The sequence below is a fragment of the Podarcis gaigeae genome (genome assembly GCF_964106915.1).
Source record: "Podarcis gaigeae genome assembly, chromosome: 11".
Taxonomy (NCBI): Eukaryota; Metazoa; Chordata; class Lepidosauria; order Squamata; family Lacertidae; genus Podarcis; species Podarcis gaigeae.
This window is the reverse complement of record NC_139687.1, coordinates 44852474-44873584: the sequence shown is the minus strand read 5'-3', so window position 1 is coordinate 44873584 and position 21111 is coordinate 44852474.

Sequence of the window (21111 nt, the reverse complement as noted above, 5' to 3'; positions counted from 1 at the left end):
TCATGGTCTGGCACAGATTACAACAATTATGGGATGCACAGCAAAAGTCTCCCCTTTTGCTAAATGAGAAGAAATAAGCTTCTGATGGGTGTCTGTGCACCGTGCTAAGAGATTATAAAAGATTAGAAGGAAATTGTAATGAAGTGAAAAGCAACCTTTGCACCCTCTAAACCTCTTGATTAGAAGAGCAGAAGCAAAGGGATTTATCAGGTTTTAGCAAGATGAGATTGATAGAGTAGGAGATTAGTGCTTCCATTTGGCACTGGTGCTTTCTCTAAGTCACATCCCCTAAGCTAATATACATTTTTATGCACCCATTTCCTCAGCAGCATACAATGTGGCAAGGGTGTCAGGGACAAACTTCAAAGTGCATATTATTATTATTATTATTATTATTATTATTATTATTATTAAAAGATGCTTAGAGTACACTGACCATAGAACACACAAAGAGAGGAGCTTGTCTGCACATATGGGGCAAACATTCTGAGGGTGACGCTTCAGGCTCGTGACAAAAGCAGGTACACCTTTGAACATGTTACAATACCTGTAGCACATGTGAAAAAGGGAAAGCCAGGGCTGGCTTCTCTGAAACATTTTGGTGCCTGGAGCAGAAAATTTGCATGGTATCCTCCACATGTGCACATGCTAAGCAAGATGGGACATGGTTTCCCAGAATGTTATCCTGCGTAAGGCTCTTTGAAATAAGTGGAAGCTGCTTGAGAAACTGCTGCTCTGGCACAGTTTCCTGTTACAGTGGTCCCTCGGGTTAAGTACTTAATTTGTTCTGGAGGTCCGTTCTTAACCTGAAACTGTTCTTAGCCTGAAGCATCACTTTAGCTAATGGGGCCTCCAGCTGCTGCCACACCACTGGAGCACAATTTCTGTTCTCATCCTGAAGCAAAGTTCTTAACCCGAGGTACTATTTCTGGGTTAGCGGAGTCTGTAACCTGAAGCGTCTGTAACCTGAAGTGTATGTAACCCAAAGTACCACTGTATTTCAATGAGGCTTATAAAAGAGAACTTCCTAGTGGACACAGATTTGTCACCTGAGGCACCCCAAGTTCATCCCATATGGCAAGATCCTCCAAAGCAAGTTTCAGATATTTAAAGCAAACTTTCTCATACTGTGGGGACAGGAGTAGAAAAACACCACTGTCCATCAATCACAGATCCACTCTGTGGAGGAGTAGGGACTAGAGGTGCATGAGCAAATGCCATTATGACTGCAGCTCACCCAATGATTAAGGAGCTCTCCTGGCTCAGGTCATAGGGCTCATTTGGGGCTATTGTTTTCGTTTGTTACTATGGTGTGTATTTTTGTGTTTTTATATTGTAAACCGTCCTGTGATCCTCGACAGTGTTAGAAACTGAGATATGAAAGCTAGGAGCCTAATGGCACCTTCAACCTAGGTTATGGGCACAACAATGGAGTATCTAGGCGCACATTTTTATAACAAGAATGCAAAGCTGAAAATGAATGAACTGCAGCTAAAATATTATGTTCATTTTTCACATGGTCTAGTCCTTCCCCTCCCCACCACCCTAATATTCTTAAGAGGGTCTCTTCAGACCCTGTCTTCAGAGAGTAGCTGGAAGTGGGGAGACAGAAAAAGGTCCTCCTTTCCTTTCACTCTGCAGTTTTAATCTGAAATCTTAGGAGTAAGTACTGCACCCAGAGCTCAGAAACTGCTCACACTAATGACATTCCCTGTCGCAAAATGCGCCTGGAACAATGGGAGTTTCGAACGTGGATCCTTGCATGAAGGGGGGTACAGTGGTACCTCAGGTTACAGACGCTTCAGGTTACAGACTCTATTAACCCAGAAATAGTATCTCGGGTTAAGAACTTTACCTCAGGATAAGAACAGAAATCGTATGTCGGCGGTGTGACGGCAGCGGGAGGCCCCATTAACGAAAGTGGTACCTCAGGTTAAGAACGGGCCTCCAGAACGAATTAAGTTCTTAACCTGAGATACCACTGTATAGAAATTTAACAAATAATAAGAAAATAATAGTCTATCATCCTGTTCTCAAAGTGGCCATCCAGATGTCCATAGGAAGCCTGCAAGCACAACAGCACTCACTCCACCTGTGGATTTCTAGCAACTGGTGTTTGGAGGCACACGGCCTCAGGTGATGGAGGAAGAACATAGTCTTTGTCTCTGGTAGACATTGGCAGTCTTATCCTCCATTAATATGTCTCTGTCTCTGTGAAAGCCATCTAAGTTGGGGGTCATCACCACCATCTTCCACATTACTATGAAGAATTTCACTTCAGATCCAGTTTTCCCTCCCGTCAGCTCAGGTCAAGGTTGCTTTGATGTTCCTTGTCCAACAAGTTCTCCCTGATAACCACAGTTACACGTTTCAGTGGCAACCAGTAGACTTTCGGGATGTGTCACAATATAATTTTTTTATATGTGCTGACAGACATTTTATGACAAATAAAAAAAGGAAAGGAACAAAAAAGGAACAACAATATTAACAAAAAGAACCAAAGCAAAAATAAAAACATACCTCAAAAATACTCTAATGGGCAATATATTTTAACCAAATTTCAAATCCATTTTCTTTGTTGACTTCCCTCATCCTCTACTCAGGTCTAATAATAACCATAGCAATTTGCTTCCTTTTATCATCTTTTTAACTCCCTTTATATTTCTTTTTGGCTATTTTGTTCTAACTATAAATCAATTTGCAAAAGTTAATTAAAACAAGTCCAAGTAGTAATATGTGGACATTGCTTTTTCTGGTAATCACTGTATTTCTTCCAGTCTTTTTGAAACTTTTGTTTGCTGTGGCCTCTGATCGCATCTGTCAATCTTGCCAATTCAACATAACTAAATATTTTATCTTGCCATTCTTGTTTTGTTGGAATGTTTTCTTTTTTCCAGTTTTTGCAATCAGGGTTCTAGCTGCCACCACAGCATACAAGAATAATTTCTTATCTTCTCTGGCTGTCTCTGTATCAATTATTCCCAACAAAAAGGCTTCTGTTTCCCCCCGAATTTAATTTTTAAATATTTAATTTTTTTCATCTCTTCAAAAACCAAATCCCAGAAGCCCTTAATTTTTTCACATTGCCACCACATGTGTAGAAGCAAACCCTCCAATTGATTGCACCTTCAACATAAATTTGATTTAGTTTTGTACATTTTACAAATTTTAGTAGGTGTTAAATACCACCTAAAAAACATCTTTATCATGTTTTCTTTTATTGCTTTGCATGCTGTGTATTTCCAATTTTCCCTCCAAAGCTTTTCCCATTTTGTTATTTGAATATTTTTACCCAGATCCCATTCTAATAATGATCCATACATTTTAGAATTTACCTTTACTTTACTTTGTAATAATTTTTTGTCTAATAGTGAGACTTTTGTCGCAAATCCTTTGTTTGTTTGTTTTTGTCTTCATTAAATTTACCTTATAACTCTCGTTCTGAACAAGCGCTCTGGCATGGAAGTTAACTGACGTGTATGAAACAACAGTGCTGTCATCTGTAGAGTTTTTTTCAAGTAGACATTCACACTAGTCTCTGTCTGATCTGCCTGATCTCCCAATCATAGCATTTGAAACTCAGGAGTGGATAATCTATGAAATACAGCTCAGATGCTTGTGAGCTTCCAGGGGCATCTAGAAACATGATTCCAGGTGAGATGGATAACAGTCTGCTCCCAGTGGGCAATTCTTAAATTCAAGTGGAGAGGGATGGAGCTCAGTGGTTCTGTATCTGCATGCAGAATAATTCATGTTCAGTCTCTAGCATCTTCATGGCAGGCTAGGAAAGGCTTCCCAGCCTAAACCCTTGAGTGCTCCTGGCAGCCAGTGCTGCCAGCATTGAGTTAGACAGACCAATGGTCTGGCTTGATATAAGCTACCTTCTGATGCTACATGCAGTGGCGTAGCGTGGGTTGTCAGCACCCGGGGCAAGGCAAGTAATTTGCGCCCCCTAACCCGTAGATTTTAGCACTCGAGTCTCTTCCGCGCCCCCCCAAATGTTGTGCCCAGTGCTGCCGGCCCCCCTGCACCCCCCACGCTACACCACTGGCTACATGCAAGGGCAAATTCTGCCCCAGACAATTTTCAATGTACTTGGCCTGTGTGAAAGGAGCAGTGTTTCCTTTCTGCCAGCAGAGGTCTTTGCAGGATGCAAGATGTCTCAGTGTGAACTCCAAACCAGGCAGACATCTCGGCAGCCCCAGCTGACAGAAATGGTTAGGAAGTAATTTACTCAAGTATTTCAAGTAATTATTAGAGCTGTGCAGATCTCAGACAAAACACTTCTGCCAGATGGAGCTTTCTGCCACAAAGTCAGAAAAAAAACTGTGGGTTCTTTTTTTTTTATTTTTGTCACGTTCTCTTGTATGCTTCCATTTCCTCTGCTTGGGGATGCATAGATTTTTTTTAATTAATTTTTTTAGGTGTAGTAATGTCATGGTGACCAATTATTAAATCTGAATTGCCCTTGCCCACCCAAGTGAAACTTGTTAAGTAAGGTTCCATGACCAAGGTTGCAGGTTCAATTCTATGATTCTATGAAAATTGCTTATTTTACTCTACTGCCCTTATGCTTAGAACTCAGCTCCAGAATGCCTCTGCTCAACCACCTCCTTTTATTTCAAAGAAGCTTTCGGCTCATACCCCTAGCATTGGCTGCCCAGTTGTATCTAAGCCAGTGTATATGATCGAAGTAATCATATTTCAGGGATGTTCAATGAACACAAGGTTCACCTTATATCTGTATCTGTACCATCTGGAACACTCTGATTAGTTTTGGATCTGCTCTGCAGCATTCTAGTTTTCTCTCCCCCCCCCCCCCAAATCTGATCTGTTTAATACAAAACTCCTCTCCACCTACTTAAGCTATAATGGGGTAAGTAAAAACAGCTGAAACTTAATTTCATGTGCATGTAAGTGGATGAAATTTGCAGGTAAAGGAGTCCCTCCAGATTGGGTTGGGCCTGATGAATTTCCAGATCCAGTGGTTTGCATGCAGGGAACTTTTTTTTATTAAAGAAGAAATACAAGAAATTTAAAAGCAAATTTCATGTATAGCAACCTTTTCTGAGGGGATGACCCTCTGTCAAACTTCAGATAGACAGGTGCTGTGGTTCTCCTGCAAAAGCAGACTTGGACATTTTGGGTTGGAAAAGTAGAAATAATGTTCCATTTCCTCATTTTTTTTAGTGGGCAGCTTGAGAAATGGGGACATGGAGGAGGTGCCCAAGGTTCAGAAAAATAAGTCCAGCTGAATCAACTAGGATTGATGTTGCTAAGTGACTTTATCTTCATTATATATAAAAAAGGAAGTCACAGGATTTTCTTGTTTCCTCACTACCGTCCAACTTCCTGGAAGTACTCCAATGAAAAAAAAAATCTATTTTAAATTATTTGTTGGGGGAAAAGAACATTTGGGAAAGAAGCAGGCAAAACTGAGAAGAGATCGATGACCTGCATGAAGAACCCTATGGACTTCACCAACTGTGTGTCCTCATAAAATAATTCATTATGATTAAAAGCTAAGCCTCTTTGCCAAAACAAAAGAACCCAATCTGTGACTATCTAAGTATGATTGTGTGATAAAGGTAAAGGTAAAGGTACCCCTGCCCGTACGGGCCAGTCTTGCCAGACTCTGGGGTTGTGCGCCCATCTCACTTAAGAGGCCAGGGGCCAGCGCTGTCCGGAGACACTTCCGGGTCACGTGGCCAGCGTGACATCGCTGCTCTGGCGAGCCAGAGCTGCACACGGAAACGCCGTTTACCTTCCCGCTAGTAAGCGGTCCCTATTTATCTACTTGCACCCAGGGGTGCTTTCGAACTGCTAGGTTGGCAGGCGCTGGGACGCAAAAAACCCTTTGCAGCACTACTCTTCAGGTTTGGACCACTGACATGTTGAATCTCTAAAACCAACCTCTTCACTAAAGGGAGGACACTGTGCAGTTGCCACAGTTTCTGTAATCACAGAAGCTCCTTGAGCTATCAAGTACAGCTGCCATGTCCAAACCTCTCCCCATGCTGATACATGGAGATGCTGCTTTGTACTATCAGCTCTTCCACTCAATCCCAGCCAGGTTATCTACCTGTCAACAAGAGGTCCAACACCAAAGATCATCATCATCAGTTTTTCTTGTATGCCACTTTTCCTCAATGGTGCTCAAAGTGGCTTACAAATGAACAATAAGAAATATAACAATAAAAAATCCGTATTAAGAACAATTAAAAGTAACCATTATGCCAATAAATACAGAAAGTACAGAAAATTAATCCATACATAAATCCAGGCCCCAAATGTGACGCTGTAGACCTCTCTATGAAGCCTTCAGGACTCTCCCTAAGCCACCACCCACCTCTTCTGAGGTCATATCCCCTCACTAGCCCTCTTCAAGTGCTTTTCCCAGGATGGAATTTGCCCTTGAACTTTGAAAATTGTAGGGTTGGATGGGACCCCAAGGATCATCTAGTCCAACCCCCTGCATTTATGGCTTAATTATTCCGGAAGATTGTTGCAATTTCAAGGAGATAGTGATCTGACATGGTCAACTCTTCCTGTCTACCTCTTCCTGGCTCTGGTTATCTATGTTTTATTGCTTTCTCTATCCCTTGTAAAAAGGTCTTTGATGTATGGCCTGCCTTTTTGTCTTTGATGTAAAGTAGCTCGTAGAACCTACACTGGACCTAACAGGGCACAGCATCTATAAAATGCCTAGTTTTTGAATATAACACTTGGGAGTTTGCGCACAGGCTGTTGGCCACAGAGCTGTGCAAAAGAAGGCTACCTGGGGAGTCACTTTGCCATGTCTTTGGGGCTTCCCCGTGGCAGATTGAAGTGTTTGCTTGGTAATGTATATACTGCTTGCTGTTTGGAATAAAATCTACAATCTTCTCACCCACTTGCGTTTTGTATTGCTTCTGAGATTAATTTTAAAAGAACCATCTTGCATTTGGCAAGACACTGCAATGCAGAAATATGCAGCTGTCCATGTGGGAATTGAACCTGCAACCTTGGCATTATCAGCACCATGCTCTAAACAAACTGAGTTATCCATGCCTCTTACTTGCTGCACGAAGGATGGAAGGATGTATAGCGTGTTTATGTGGAAACCTATGACTTCTGCGTGTAAACTACTGTACAAAAGTAATAATTGCATCTGTTGTGCTTGCTACTTTTTGCTTCTGACCCTTTCCAGCACTGTCAGGTGATCCCTGCAAGGTTGCCCAGCAAGGGATGTGTGTCTTGCACTGGAAAATGTCCTTACCCCTGCCCAATACATTCCAGATGACTATCGTGTGTGGACTGCAGGCTATCTGAACTGGCTTTGTACGTCCAAATAGGTTTATTTAATATTTAAGTCAGTGGCGTAGCGTGGGTTGTCAGCACCCGGGGCAAGGCAAGTAATTTGCACCCCCTAACCTGTGGATTTGCGCCCCCTAGCCCGTGGATTTGCGCCCCCTAACCCCCAGATGTTGTGCCCGGTGCGGCCGCCCCCCCTGCACCCCCCACACTACGCCACTGATTTAAGTTAACATTTACATCTTGGGCGATCAATGCAAAATGGCCACTTTAATTCTCTGCTCTCTGCTATTCCACGTAACTTCATGCCTTTGCAGTTTCAAATTCCGACTTCTGTAATTAATGCCTCTTTGAAAAGCAGAAATGTTCTCATGGTTTGTATTACTGGCTCATTAAAAATAATTATGAGCTTAGAAAAAGACAGAGCAGGTTTCTGTTCCCTGGATCCCTTGGGTTTCCACCTTTAAAAGCATTCTTGGAAGCCATTTCCGATATTGGCCAAAGGAGGGAAGGGTTTTCCCTCCAGGGTTTTGTTTTGTTGCCAGAGCAGACAGTTTATGAAAATAGCTACTCAGCTTCAACATATTTCATAACCGTCAGTGACTTCCTTTGAGGGAGTAAAACATTTTTAAAAGCAGCACTTCCCATTTGGACCTTCAGAGACGACGACTTGATATACACCGACACAATTTATTTGGTTTGTACATTGATATTGTAAAATACACAGCAATAGTGGCAGTGAGCAAAAACACCCCCTTTTTCTGAATATTTTATCTATTCTTAAATAAAAAGAATAATTCTTAAAATAGTAGTAATACAGTGGTACCTCGGGTTAAGAACTTAATTTGTTCTGGAGGTCCGTTCTTAACCTGAAACTGTTCTTAATGTGAAGCACCACTTTAGCTAATGGAGCCTCCTGCTGCTGCCGTGCCGCCGGAGCATGATTCTTGTTCTCATCCTGAAGCAAAGTTCTTAACCTGAGGTACTATTTCTGGGTTACCAAAGTCTGTAACCTGAAGTGTCTGTAACCTGAAGCGTCTGTAAACCGAGGTACCACTGTAAGAATAATTGCAATATTATCGTTAAATATGATTATTATTAAATGGTGGTGGGTTTCTGTTTGTTATTCTGCTCTGCAGAGTATTTCATTTATTTTGTAATTGTAAGTAATTATTTTGATTGTGTTGTGTTTAGTTGTAGTTAATCATGTATGTGAATTTCCTTGGGGACAGTGGGGGTTGATATGAAAGGCAGCATCAAAATTTATTGACAATAAATTGGTAAGTGGTAACAAAACTGTTGTTGTCCAATGAGCATAGTAACATGATGAAAAAAGACATTCTTTTCCCCCCAAAGGACTTTGCATCAGAACCCAAAGCCCAAATGCACACAAGCTGGACATGGGCAGCCACTTCCCATAGCATCTGCATCTTGCATTTTTGCAGGATGCAGACTGGGCAGGCAGAGCATATACATGTACAGCCTGAAAAAATGCACACATTCCAGTGCACAGACACACAAACACAGAGAAGCTTTGGGGAGAAGCCTCACAGAAGCTTAATTTCTACCTACATTACGGTGCTCTGTCGGCTAGGGCAAAACATTACAATGCCCTGTTTGTTATTCTCCTTTCTTATGCTGTGATCAAGTGCTGAATCCAGGCAGGAACTAGGCTTCATCTATGGGTGATTTCGCAGCCTCACCAGTCCATTATTTGAGGACCATATAAACAAACCGCAGAAATAGGTGCAAATCTGTTGGCTGGAGTCCAGAAACAAGCCAGGAGCTGTTCATGAGGCATGATCAAGAGGCCTGGGTTACTGAAATAGCAGGGAGCTGTCCAGGTAATTTCTGAGGGCTAATGCACATAATGGATACCTCAGCAAGAGTTGTATTGCCGAATGAAATTAGCATGAAGAAAATTTCTGAAGCTTCATTCCACCCACGAGCATCTGTGAGCTCTTCCTCATGGACTCGGCACAGTATACCTTAAGGAGCATCTCCACCCCCATTGTTCAGCCCGGACACTAAGGTCCAGCGCTGAGGGTCTTCTGGCGGTTCCCTCCCTGCGAGAAGTGAGGTTACAGGGAACCAGGCAGAGGGCCTTCTCGATAATGGCGCCCGCCCTGTGGAATGCCCTCCCATCAGATGTCAAGGAAATAAACAACTACCTGAATTTTAGAATACATCTGAAGGCAGCCCTGTTTAGGGAAGCTTTTAATGTTTGGTGTTTTATTGTGTTTTTAATATTATGTTGGGAGCTGCCCAGAGTGGCTGGGGAAACCTAGCCAGATGGGTGGGGTATGTATGTATGTATGTATGTATGTATGTATAAATAAATACACCAAACAATAATAACACCAAAGCCTGCAGTCTCTGGAGTTCCTGAGGCAGACAGCTATTTACTCTTTCATATAATTCAATAAATCCAGAAGGTATCACCAAATGAATACTTAAGAGAGCAAGCTGAAGGGCCCCATAGCCCCAAAGAGCACATGTGTTGCAGGAGGAAGGATTTACTTTTGATTTCTGAGATCGCCAGCTAAAATGATACAATAGCAGGTAATGGAGCCAGCACTGGACTGTGACCCTGGGGAGCTGGTGGCAGGGAGAGTAGGCTATTCTGGGCTGGATGAATAAATCATCTGACCTGGTAAAAACATTCCAAAGAATGTTCTATCTTCCTTGCTGGAAGTCTGAAACAAACAGGGGCAAGCGAACACTGCACAGTATTCTTTACCAGCATTAAACTTTCTTTCAAGCACCTTTCTGGCCATTGTCCAAGTTGGTATCCTTGACTAAGACGGCTTTATTTCTGCCTTGATATAGCTGATCCTGTGTTCTGGTGTTCTTCTTCCCTCCACTTCTAAATATTTCTAAATGTTAAAGGCCTCCTTGAAACTCCACTCAGTGTCTCTGCAGGTCAGGCCCATTCTTAGCTTTGCGCAGTCACTTTTCCTTCCTCTCATCCTTGAAAGACTCACACATCCAAGATTTCATCTTAGGCATCCTGCTGTTTTTTAGACTCTGTGCCACAAATGAAAAGCTGCTGGATATATATCCCTTTTTCACTCAACTGCACCCCAACCCCAGTCAAAACCACTCGGTTCTCTATTCTTAATGATACCGTAGCTACCTTCTCATCCATTCCTTGTGAGAAAGTGCTGATAATTCTTGTAAGGAATCTCAGGTAAGGAAAGTTCCCTCTCCTCTTCTCCCCAACCAGCCCTCCCATGGCTCTATTATTCAGGAAGCCAGACCCACCCTCCAAAAAGGCTTTATGGAGGTGGTTGTAAGGGGAAAGAAGAAACAGGAAACTTTCCTTTATCTGGGATCCAAGCCATCATTTATTGGAGTATTCTGCTTTATACTTCATTCCCCTTCTCTATAGAACAAGGGGAGCTAATGTGCTACTACTCAGGTGTTGTGTACTACAGATCCCACCTAGACCATTAGTCTTGCTTGTTGAGGTTGATGGGAGTTAGAATCATAGAATCATAGAATCATAGAGTTGGAAGAGACCACAAGGGCCATCAAGTCCAACCCCCTGCCAAGCAGGAAACACCATCAGAGCACTCCTGACATATGGTTGTCAAGCCTCTGCTTAAAGACCTCCAAAGAAGGAGACTCCACCACACTCCTTGGCAGCAAATTCCACTGTCGAACAGCTCTTACTTGTAGAGCTGTTGTAGCCCACAACATCTGAATAGCACCAAATTGTATACCCCAGAAAGATAGCCATAGGTAGATGGATGGATTCTAGATAGATCTTATTAGAGGAACATTTCAGAAACACAAATGACTGTCCTTTATCTATGATTTTCAGAGTCAACTTTTACTGTTGTATGGCTGTCCTTTACTTATGTTTTGCCTGGATCTATCCCCCTTCTGTACAACTGCCAAGGAGATAGTGCCAGCTTGATGTACATGGCCAAAGGTAATGTGTGCCCTCTGTTCTCCTATCACAGCTCTTGGCCTGAGCCATTTAGCAGCTGTCTCATGTTGTTTCTCATTTCCTATTTAGAGATAACCTCCATGTTCAATGAGTATTCGACTGGTTTGTTTCCCAACAACTATACATCCTATCTGTAGCAATTAACCCTGGAAGTACCTCAAACAGCATGGATCTGAGTAAGCTTCTGTTATATATATATATAACCCTGGCTTTTTCCTAAGGTGAACAGAACAGTGCCAAAAGTTCTCTTTCACCCTTATTCTCTTCAGAACAAGTCTGTAAGTGGGTCAGGCTGAGATAAAGAACTACTAAGGCCTAAGGCCATCCAGTGGGCTTCATGAATGAGTGGGAATTGGAGCTCTGGTCTCTCTGATCCTAGTCAAGATACTTTAATCACTTCACAATGCTGGCTCTCTTAAGTTTATGTAAGAAGTGGGTGATTTTCTATTCCCGCAAACATCTCCCCCCTCCTCCCCAACCTCTCATAATACAGTGAGCCACATTTGAGATCCCACAAAACTGCAAGCCAAGGCTGCCAGGAATAGTGTTACAGTCTTTGCCATCATTTCAGCTCACAAGCAAAATTTGCTGGTGTTCTGGACTGTTAAAGGCAGCAGATCTACGGTCCTGCAGGTTTGGCACTGCAGCTTCCTATTGGCTAGGTGACCATGTCAGTGAACCAAGCTTGGAAACACGTCAGCTGAACACACAGCTGAATCAAACTCAGATTAATTTTGTCAGATGGATGTTTTCGTCCACTAACAGATCACCTTCTCAGACTAGTATCTGGAATGAATTACAGTGACAGCTGCTGTGGTTATGTAGCAGTCTTTCAGGCTATTAACAAGCCCTTGACAGATGTTATAATCTCGCTGCTAGTTAAGCAATTATTTGGGTTGAAATAGTTATTTGATAAATATCAGCTTTGCTGTCCCACACAAAAACAAGGCAATTGAGTGCCCGAGAATGTGCAGTATACTGGATAGGGCTTCGGACTGGGAAGAGGGAGGTGACTTTGAACAAGTCTAGTCAATCTCTCACAGGGTTCTGCATAAAATGGGATGGCCCCATTGTGTCCCAAGCTTCTAGGAAGAAGCATAGGATGCAAATTTGCTGTTAGGAATCTGTGGCATTCAAGATGACACTGGACTCTAAGGCTGCATATGCATGGTACCTTTAAAGCACATTCACAATACATCTCCTCCCCCCCTCAAAGAATTCTGGGCACTGTAGTTCACTCCTTACGGAATTGCAGTTCCCAGCACCCTCAACAAACTACAGTGCCCAGAATTCTTTGAGGGTGGAAATGCACTTTGAATGTTTCTTTAAAGGTACCGTGTTTATGAGCCTCATTCCCATCAGCCCCAGATTGCATGCCCAGTGGAGAAGGCCACTTTAGTAAATAAATACAGTTTCACAGAAGAGATTTGATCTTCCCCTGCAGTATGTGTAGAGCCTTTAATTGCTCTGTACATATTAACAAAAGCTCGCTGCTTGAAGCTTATATATATTTTAGTAAACAGCTAAAACAACCTGGGCACCTTACAGAGATTAAACGAACCAAGCAATTCTTCCCTCCGTGCTTATTACAATTGAAGGGAAGGCACAGCAAGGACAATTGGGAGAGTGAGAGAAGAGGGTGCAGGGAGCAAGTGGAATAGAGACCAGACTTTGGAAAAGAGAGGAATCCTTCAATGCTTGAAGAAGAAGAAGAAGAAGAAGAAGAAGAAGAAGAAGAAGAAGAAGAAGAAGAAGAAGAAGAAGAAGAAAAAGAAGAAGAGGAGGAGGAGGAGGAGGAGGAGGAGTTTGGATTTGATATCCCGCTTTATCACTACTGAAGGAGTTTCAGAGCAGCTAACATTCTCCTTTCCCTTCCTCCCTCACAACAAATACTCTGTGAGGTGAGTGGGGCTGAGAGACTTCAGAGAAGTGTGACTAGCCCAAGGTGGTGATGGACATATGAGGTGGGTGTTGGTGTGCTTCAGCATTTCCATAAAAAGTGATAGCACAAGTGATAGATAAGAGATGACACTCCTGGGCATTTAAAGATCTTGGTATCAGACAAAGACTGCATATGCACCATACATGCAAAGTACCTTCAAAGCACCTGACTTCCCCACCCCAAAATCCTGGGAACTGCAGTTTGTTATGGGTCCTGGGGATAAACTACAGTTCCCAGGCATCTTTGGGGGAAGCAATGTGCTTGAAATGTGTGTTGCGTATGCAGCCCAAAGGCAACAAGGAAGCAAGGGAGGGGGGGAGAATAAAAACATGAGATAAGTGAATGGGACTTCATAAGGAAGAGGAAGCTAGTGCAAAGAACTGCAAAGAGTGTAGTGATCAACTGCAGAAAATGTGCTGATTTCTATGCAGTTCATGATTCTGATTTGTGAATGGGCTGGTTTTAAACACCAGTGATCCCATTGAAAACCATCTCATCCTGCAGTTTAATTTGCAAAACAGTCATCTAAGATGCATTATTATAATCATTATTATTAGCAAGTGAGGTCAGTGGAGTTGTTCCCCCTCCCATTTTCCCGTCAAGTTATTAAAAAGGTGACCATTTGCTCTAAGCCTTACAGTTATTTCAAGGGTTACATAATTCCACAATACAAGCACGATGCCTGTATAGGAACTAACATGAAATCTGCATGCAGAACCTAACATTTGATGGTTACACACATAGAATGGGTTTGTGTGGAGATCTTGCTGCATGTACACATTTCTGAATGCCACAACCAAGCTGCATAAGTTGGCAGGATATCAGTGCTGTGAGAATGTAGATTTGCTATTAGAGATAATCATAGAGATACTTTTAAATGCTTTGTTTTATAAAGTGATGTAAGTAGGCTTCAGTGCTAGGATGCAGCGGGGGGCGGGGATTCAAATGCACAATGAATCATCAATGTAGGAAGGAAATGTTTGGTGTTTTCTTTTTCATAGCTTTGGGTTGTGTTTTTTTTTTAAAAAAACAGAATTTTATTACCATTACTAACAACCCAACGTTCAGTAGCAGGGTATTGTCAGTCTACATAGTCAGTACTGACATTTGCAGAGAGGGGTGAATAGGCAATTTAATTATTTTAGATCATTTTTTATAGACTTGAGACCAGAATAATGAAACCCAAGGACATTCCCACCCAAAGCTACAACTCCCAAAGTTCCCTGTGCAGAAGGATTGATTGCTAAACCACTCTAGGAATTGTAGCTCTGTGAGGGGAACATATGCCTCATAACAACTCTCAGCACCCTTAACAGGCTACAGCTCCCAGGATTCTTTGGGGGAATGCAGGAAGTGGTATCATTGTAGTTTTAATGTAGAGTGGTACCTCTGGTTAAGAACTTAATTCGTTCCAGAGGTCTGTTCTTAACCTGAAACTGTTCTTAACCTGAGGTACCACTTTAGCTGATGGGGCAACCCACTGAAGAAGAAGAAGAAGAGTTTGGATTTGATATCCCGCCTTTCACTCCCCTTCAGGAGTCTCAAAGCGGCTAACATTCTCCTTTCCCTTCCTCCCCCACAACAAACACTCTGTGAGGTGAGTGGGGCTGAGAGACTTCACAGAAGTGTGACTGGCCCAAGGTCACCCAGCAGCTGCATGTGGAGGAGCGGAGACGCGAACCCGGTTACCCAGATTAGGAGACTACCGCTCTTAACCACTACACCACACTGCTGCCACGCTGCCACCGCACGATTTCTGTTCTCATCCTGAAGCAAAGTTCTTAACTCAAGGTACTATTTCTGGGTTAAAGGAGTCTGAAACCTGAAGCATCTGTAATCCGAGGTACCACTGTATGGTGTGAAGTTTGTTACTGGCTCTGTTGTCGACAGCTGTGATTAGCCAGCAGAGAAGATGGACAGCAAAGATTCCAGGGGGTCTCTGGGTGATGCGAAATTTGGAAATATGGCTCTGAAAGACACAGGACATTTGGGCAGCTTTGGATATTGGGGAGCAGTAAAAGAAATATTAGTAGGGTTGTGCCCAACCTTGCCCTAGTGATCAGCCTCCTGTGTTCCTATCCCTACCTGGAGATGCTAGGGATTAAACCTGGAACCTTTTGCATGCAAGGCCGATGCTCTGTCACTGAGCTATTCCCCATCCCCTTGCTTGGAACAGCCTTATGGCAGTCTTGTGGGATGCAGGGTCTTCCCAAGACCTATTCCTTCTGACTCTCATTTGTACAAGGTGCCTCTGCTTCAGAATCATCACCCAAGGATTGGGTCACAACATGGAATTTCCCCACATGGTTTCATACGGCCTAGAATGAACTTACATGCACCTACCCACTGGCATCGTGTCCTTGCAAAACCATGGCCGGGCAATGTCTTGCAACGCTTTCCTAAGCACTTTATTTGCCACCTCGGCAAATCTCAGGAGCAGGCCATTAGTCACGGCATTGTTTTGTTTTTACCCGAGTAAGCAGTTAATTATCAGATGCAAATGACGGCTGTTGTGTCTCAGTGCCGATTATATTTTGGGGATATTATCTAATGAAGAGCAATCAATCTGAAGTATATCAAAGAGAAAAATCTGTTATTTGTTTGGGAAACTGCCTTGTATATGTTTGCTTTTGTGCGTAAATACCATTCTGGGAAATGTTGATGATGATGTTATGAGTCTGCTGTGGTTGAGTCAATTGCTAAATAACTCTGGCAGTGCCAGCTCCAGGTTTTAGGGGACTCTTGCTCAAGATACCTTCAGCTGGGTTCCCTCTCTAAGTGTCTCCACTTCCTTCTCACTGTTGCTACTGCCCATTTGCTTGCCTTGTTTTTCTGGGCTATCCCATGTCTCAACTTGGCTACAGTCTTTAGGAGAAGCTGACTGCAGCAAGAGCATCTACTGCTAGGGCTTAGTCATGTCAGGCCAGGCAGGTTTTCAAGAACAAGGCAGGGTGTTTCAGGACCCTGGACAGAGAACTGTAGAAGCTGCAGGGAGAAGCCTTCACTTTCACACAAAGGAGGCTGCTGTTTGCCCTGGAGCATCCCGCAGCCTTTCTCAACCTGTGGGTCCCCAGATGTTGTTGAACTACAACTCCCGTCGGTGGAAGAAGATTGGAAGAAATTTAAAGATTATTTACAGAAACATTGTAAAATTAATGAATGTTAGAAGGATGTTGGAATGAAGTTATGTGGCTTTAGCAGAAATGTTATAAAGGATTAAGTAAAAATAGATTATTAATTGGTGAAAGGAGGAAAAGTAAAGTTAGATTATATCATGATAAATTATAGGATAAAAACTGGGAAAGATGGAAAGGATTTGCTGAAATAGCTAACCGAACTAGAATACAAAAAAGGGAGGTGTGAGGAGGTCAAGGAAACAAGCAAATGAAAGATAAGTTATGGGAATATTCATTGTGTTTTTAATTGTTTCTATTTTTCTGTTTTTTTCTTTTTCTTTATTGTGATGTGTTGTTTTGTTTTTGTTTAATTTGGTGTTCTCTCTTTTTTCTTTCTGTAACCCTTAAAACTTTAATAAATATTACTTTAAAAAAAAAGAACTACAACTCCCATCACCCCTAGCTAGCAAGGGCAGAGCTCAGGGATGATGGGAGTTGTAGTCCAACAGCATCTGGGGACCCACAGGTTGAGAACCGCTGAAAGGAGTGTTCTAAGTTTTTGTCCATTATTGTCCATTATTGCAGCCATTGCTTTCTATGGCATAGGGTTATGTGAGGGCTGCACTGGGACTCTGTTTTCCAGATCCAAAAATTCTGGCAAAGCTACATCTTCCCACCTGGAAGGGGAGATGGGGCTCCATTACTGGTGCACCTCCCCCCAATGTCTTATTCTGAGCTTGACTAGAGATCAAGGCTGAAGAACTGGACATGCAGTTTGGTCCAATCTGCATGGCCACAAAGAGGGAGAGGGTAGGGCAGTGGTTTGCTGCTACTCCTTTTCTCCATCACTAAGAAATTTCCCATCAGGAACTGTCTGGTGCAGCCAAGGGAGCTTATGGTGATCAGCATTTACAGTGAGTCCCTTTGAAGTATGTTTGTAGGTGCAGGTTGGATCTAAACCACATCTGCAAATGGCTATTTATTTACTTTTAGGCTCCAAAGCATTCTTTAAGCAACAGTAACTCTTATGGATGCTGAGAGTGGCAGAAGTCACTCTTACTTGGGCATTTGGGTATTTGAAACCCACAGAGTTGCCTGTTTAATTTGCAGGCACATCTTTTGACGAGGAGGGCCAACAAGTTAGGTGGTAGTTGAAATATTGAGAATGGCTTTAGTTCACCCCTGATTGATGCATTGTTCTTCTTCCATATCCTCCCCCTCCTTGATTTTTACTGGTTGGTTTGCTTCCTCTGCCTTCTGTTTCACTTCTTTTGTGGAAAGCTGGGCTTTTAAACTCAGCACTGCATTTATGGAAAGCAGTTCTGAGAGAAACTGGGGCATCCAGAAAGACACTTTTCTCTTTACATAGTGGGACCACAGCAGGTTGCTGAGATGAAATGTGGAATTCGGTGACACACACACAGAGAGAGATGGAGGGAGGGTTGCTTCCCTGCTGCTCTGTGTTTTATAGCAGAATCCTAGGCATATGTACCAGAAATAAGTCTCACTGCATTCAGTAGGGCTTCTCCACTCCTAGTTGCTGTTTTAAAATTAAAAGTATACATATTTTTTAAAATGTGGACTGGCCCTAACAGTATCTATGCATGGAACAGCTAATCTAGTGACTTCCAGATGTTGTTTGACTACAGCTCCCATCATCCCAGACCATTGGCTGTTCCAGCCAGAGTGGTGTAGTGGTTAGAGTGTTGGACTAAGGCCTGGGTGACTGGCATTCCAATCCCCTCTCAGCCTTGGGTCAGTCACTGTCTCTCAGCCTAAACTACCTCCAGAATGCGGCAGCTAGACTGGTGACCAGGAGCAGCCTCTGAGACCACATTAACACTGGTCTTGAAAGACCTACACTGGCTCCCAGTACTTTTCTGAACACAATTCAAAGTGTTAGTGCTGACCTTTAAAGCCCTAAACAGCCTCGGTCCAGTATACCTGAAGGAGTGTCTCCACCCCCATCGTTCTACCTGGACACTGAGGTCCAGTGCCGAGGGCCTTCTGTTGGTTCCCTAACTGTGAGAAGCCAAGTTACAGGGAACCAGGTAGAGAGCCTTCTTGGTAGTGGCACCCGCCCTGTGGAACGCCCTCCCACCAGATGTCAAAGAGAACAACAACTTCCAGACTTTTAGAAGACATCTGAAGGCAGCCCTGTTTAGGGAAGCTTTTAATGTTTGATGGATTACTGAATTTTAATGTTTTGTTGGAAGCCACCCAAAGTGGCTGGGGAAGCCCAGCCAGATAGGTGGGGTATAAATGAATTATTATTATTATTATTATTATTATTATTATTATTATTATTATTACCTTGCAGGGCTGTTGTGAGGATGAAATAGAAAGGGCAAGAAGAAAAGTGTAATATAAATATTATAAATAAACAAAAAGTACCTAGGGCTCATGGAAGTAGTAGCTCAACAGTCACTAATTTGGCTATCCCTGCAGTTGGTTAAAAAAAAAATATGCACACCTGAATGAAAATCAATTAAAACATTCCCATCAGTAACCGTCTGTCTCGGGAGACAATGGAGGAGTGCACCTTTGGGGGTGAAGTCAAACTGTTCAAAGGTTGCAGCGCCTGCTGTGGCTGTAGAGACCGATATGGGAGAGACATGTTTTGTTGCAGCAGGGGCAGATGAAGGCGTCTGGTTCTGCTGATGCAGGTGTACCATGGCATTAACTCTCTCTCTGCTCCTCCCAGAGGTCATTCCTCCTCTGGCCACTGGTGTGGATACATGACCTGACTGATTGTCTCAAGGCACTGCAGTAATCTGCAAGGGATCCCCACGTGGCAGGATTGATGCTGCCAGTTTTCATGTCACGTTTGCAGACATCTTTGCAACACAGAGGTGGTCTGCCAATGGGCCTGGTGCTTGAAGCCAGCTCCGTGTAGAGCACATCCCTGGGGGTCCTTCCATTCTGTAGACATGACCAATCCAGCACAGACGTCACTGAAATAGGAGTGTAAACATGCTGGGCTTGAGAGAGCACATTTTTGTTTCATTTAATATTTTTGCTATATTGAAGTAATTGCAAGTTTGAGGGTTTCTTTTCTTTTTGGGTTGACTTTAGGTAACAGGTTCCTTTAGAGCATGCAACTCCAAACTCGGTCCTCCAGCTGTTTTGGGACTACAACTCCCATCATCCCTAGCTAACAGGACCAGTGGTCAGAGATGATGGGAATTGTAGTCCCAAAATAGCTGGAGGACCGAGTTTGGGGACGCCTGCTTTAGAGCAGGGAGTGGCTAACCAGATGCCCTTCAGATCTTGCTAAACTTCTCCTCCCATTATCACTGACTATTAGCCAGGCTTGCTAGGGCTGATGACAGCTGCCGCTCAGTAACATCTGGAGGACCACAGGTGAGCCTTGAAAGAAGAGTTATCCCTTCCTTCCTTACACCCATTCATCCTTTCACTGTTATCACCTTTGCATTCCCCCAGTTTATCTATGGTGAGCAGAAGAGCTATGAATGACAATCATGATATAATTTCTTTTACAATGGCAGATCTAATCTATTTCTGTGACAGAGGGTGCATCAAGGTCCCATCAACTCTTTTGGCATACAAGACACGAATGACAGCAAAGCTATGAGTGATTGTGAAAGATGAGCACAAATCACTCTGCTGGAGCTTCAGCGGGGAAGAATGGGCATTGAAGTAAATAGTTCTCTTAGAAATCAGGGAATCACAGGGTTGTATCCAACAGAGTGATCTCGTTCATGCACGGACTTCTGCTTGTGCAGTGGTACATCACCTCCCTCTCCTTTTTTTCAGGCAACCCCCAGATCTGTTCTGGGGGTTCCAGATGGGACAATTTTGTTGGATATAACCCATACAGCTAAGCCATCTAGTTCAGCCCCCTACTTGACTGGAATTTACTGGTAGATAGCAGGATGATTTGCAGAAGATTGGCAAAGTTTGCTGACTCCCAGTGGTTTAATAATAGCAACAACAAAACATACTCCCACTCCCAAATAATCCATAAATGCTAGAAGTTCCATTTTCTCATTTTACATGAGAGGGAGGAAATCTCAGAAACTTAAATCCCAGGGTCCTGGTTTGGACACCATGGGAAACTGTTCACCGTGGAAAATTGTACTCTAAGAAACCAGGAAGTTGCTTCTCCTTTCGCACCAAGTGTGCAAGAGGGGGAGGAAAAGAGGGCTGATTTAGCTTTAGGGTGCAATGGAGATATGGACCTGAATATGATCTTTCTCTCCTCCCCTTCTCCCATCTGTACAGATCCTAAGAAATAGCATGCCTAACTTGGCTCTATTCTTACTTGAAAGCTTTTTGCTCTCTTAGTATGATGCATTCTGAATCAGGCTGTTCGATGGCAGCTTTAGTACAGATGGGGGAAAAGAAAAACCTCCTTGACATTTAGGCTATAATGAAACATCAAATAGAAAATATAGCTCATTAACCTCAAGGGATGTGTGATCAGGGCATTTGGATCCATTAGACTGGGAAGTGCCATACTTGCCTAATTGGAGAGCATGATATTCAGGAAATGTGTTCCCTTTATAAATAAAACAACTGGAGATGCTGCGTTATCTATATGCCATTTGTGATTTTGAGCAAGGCAGGTACATCAAAAAGTAAATAGCCTAATGAGATTCAAGTTGGCTTAGATGTGTGAGCAAAGGTTCATTTTAGGAGACTGCAGAGAGTGAAATTCCTCCCCCTCCTCACCTTCACTGAGAGTACAAAGAATTTGTTCAGATATCTTACCTGCTTTCAAGAAGGGCTGTCAGCATAACTGGATTTGTCAGGATAGTTCTATTTTTAAAGGAATGTCCCAA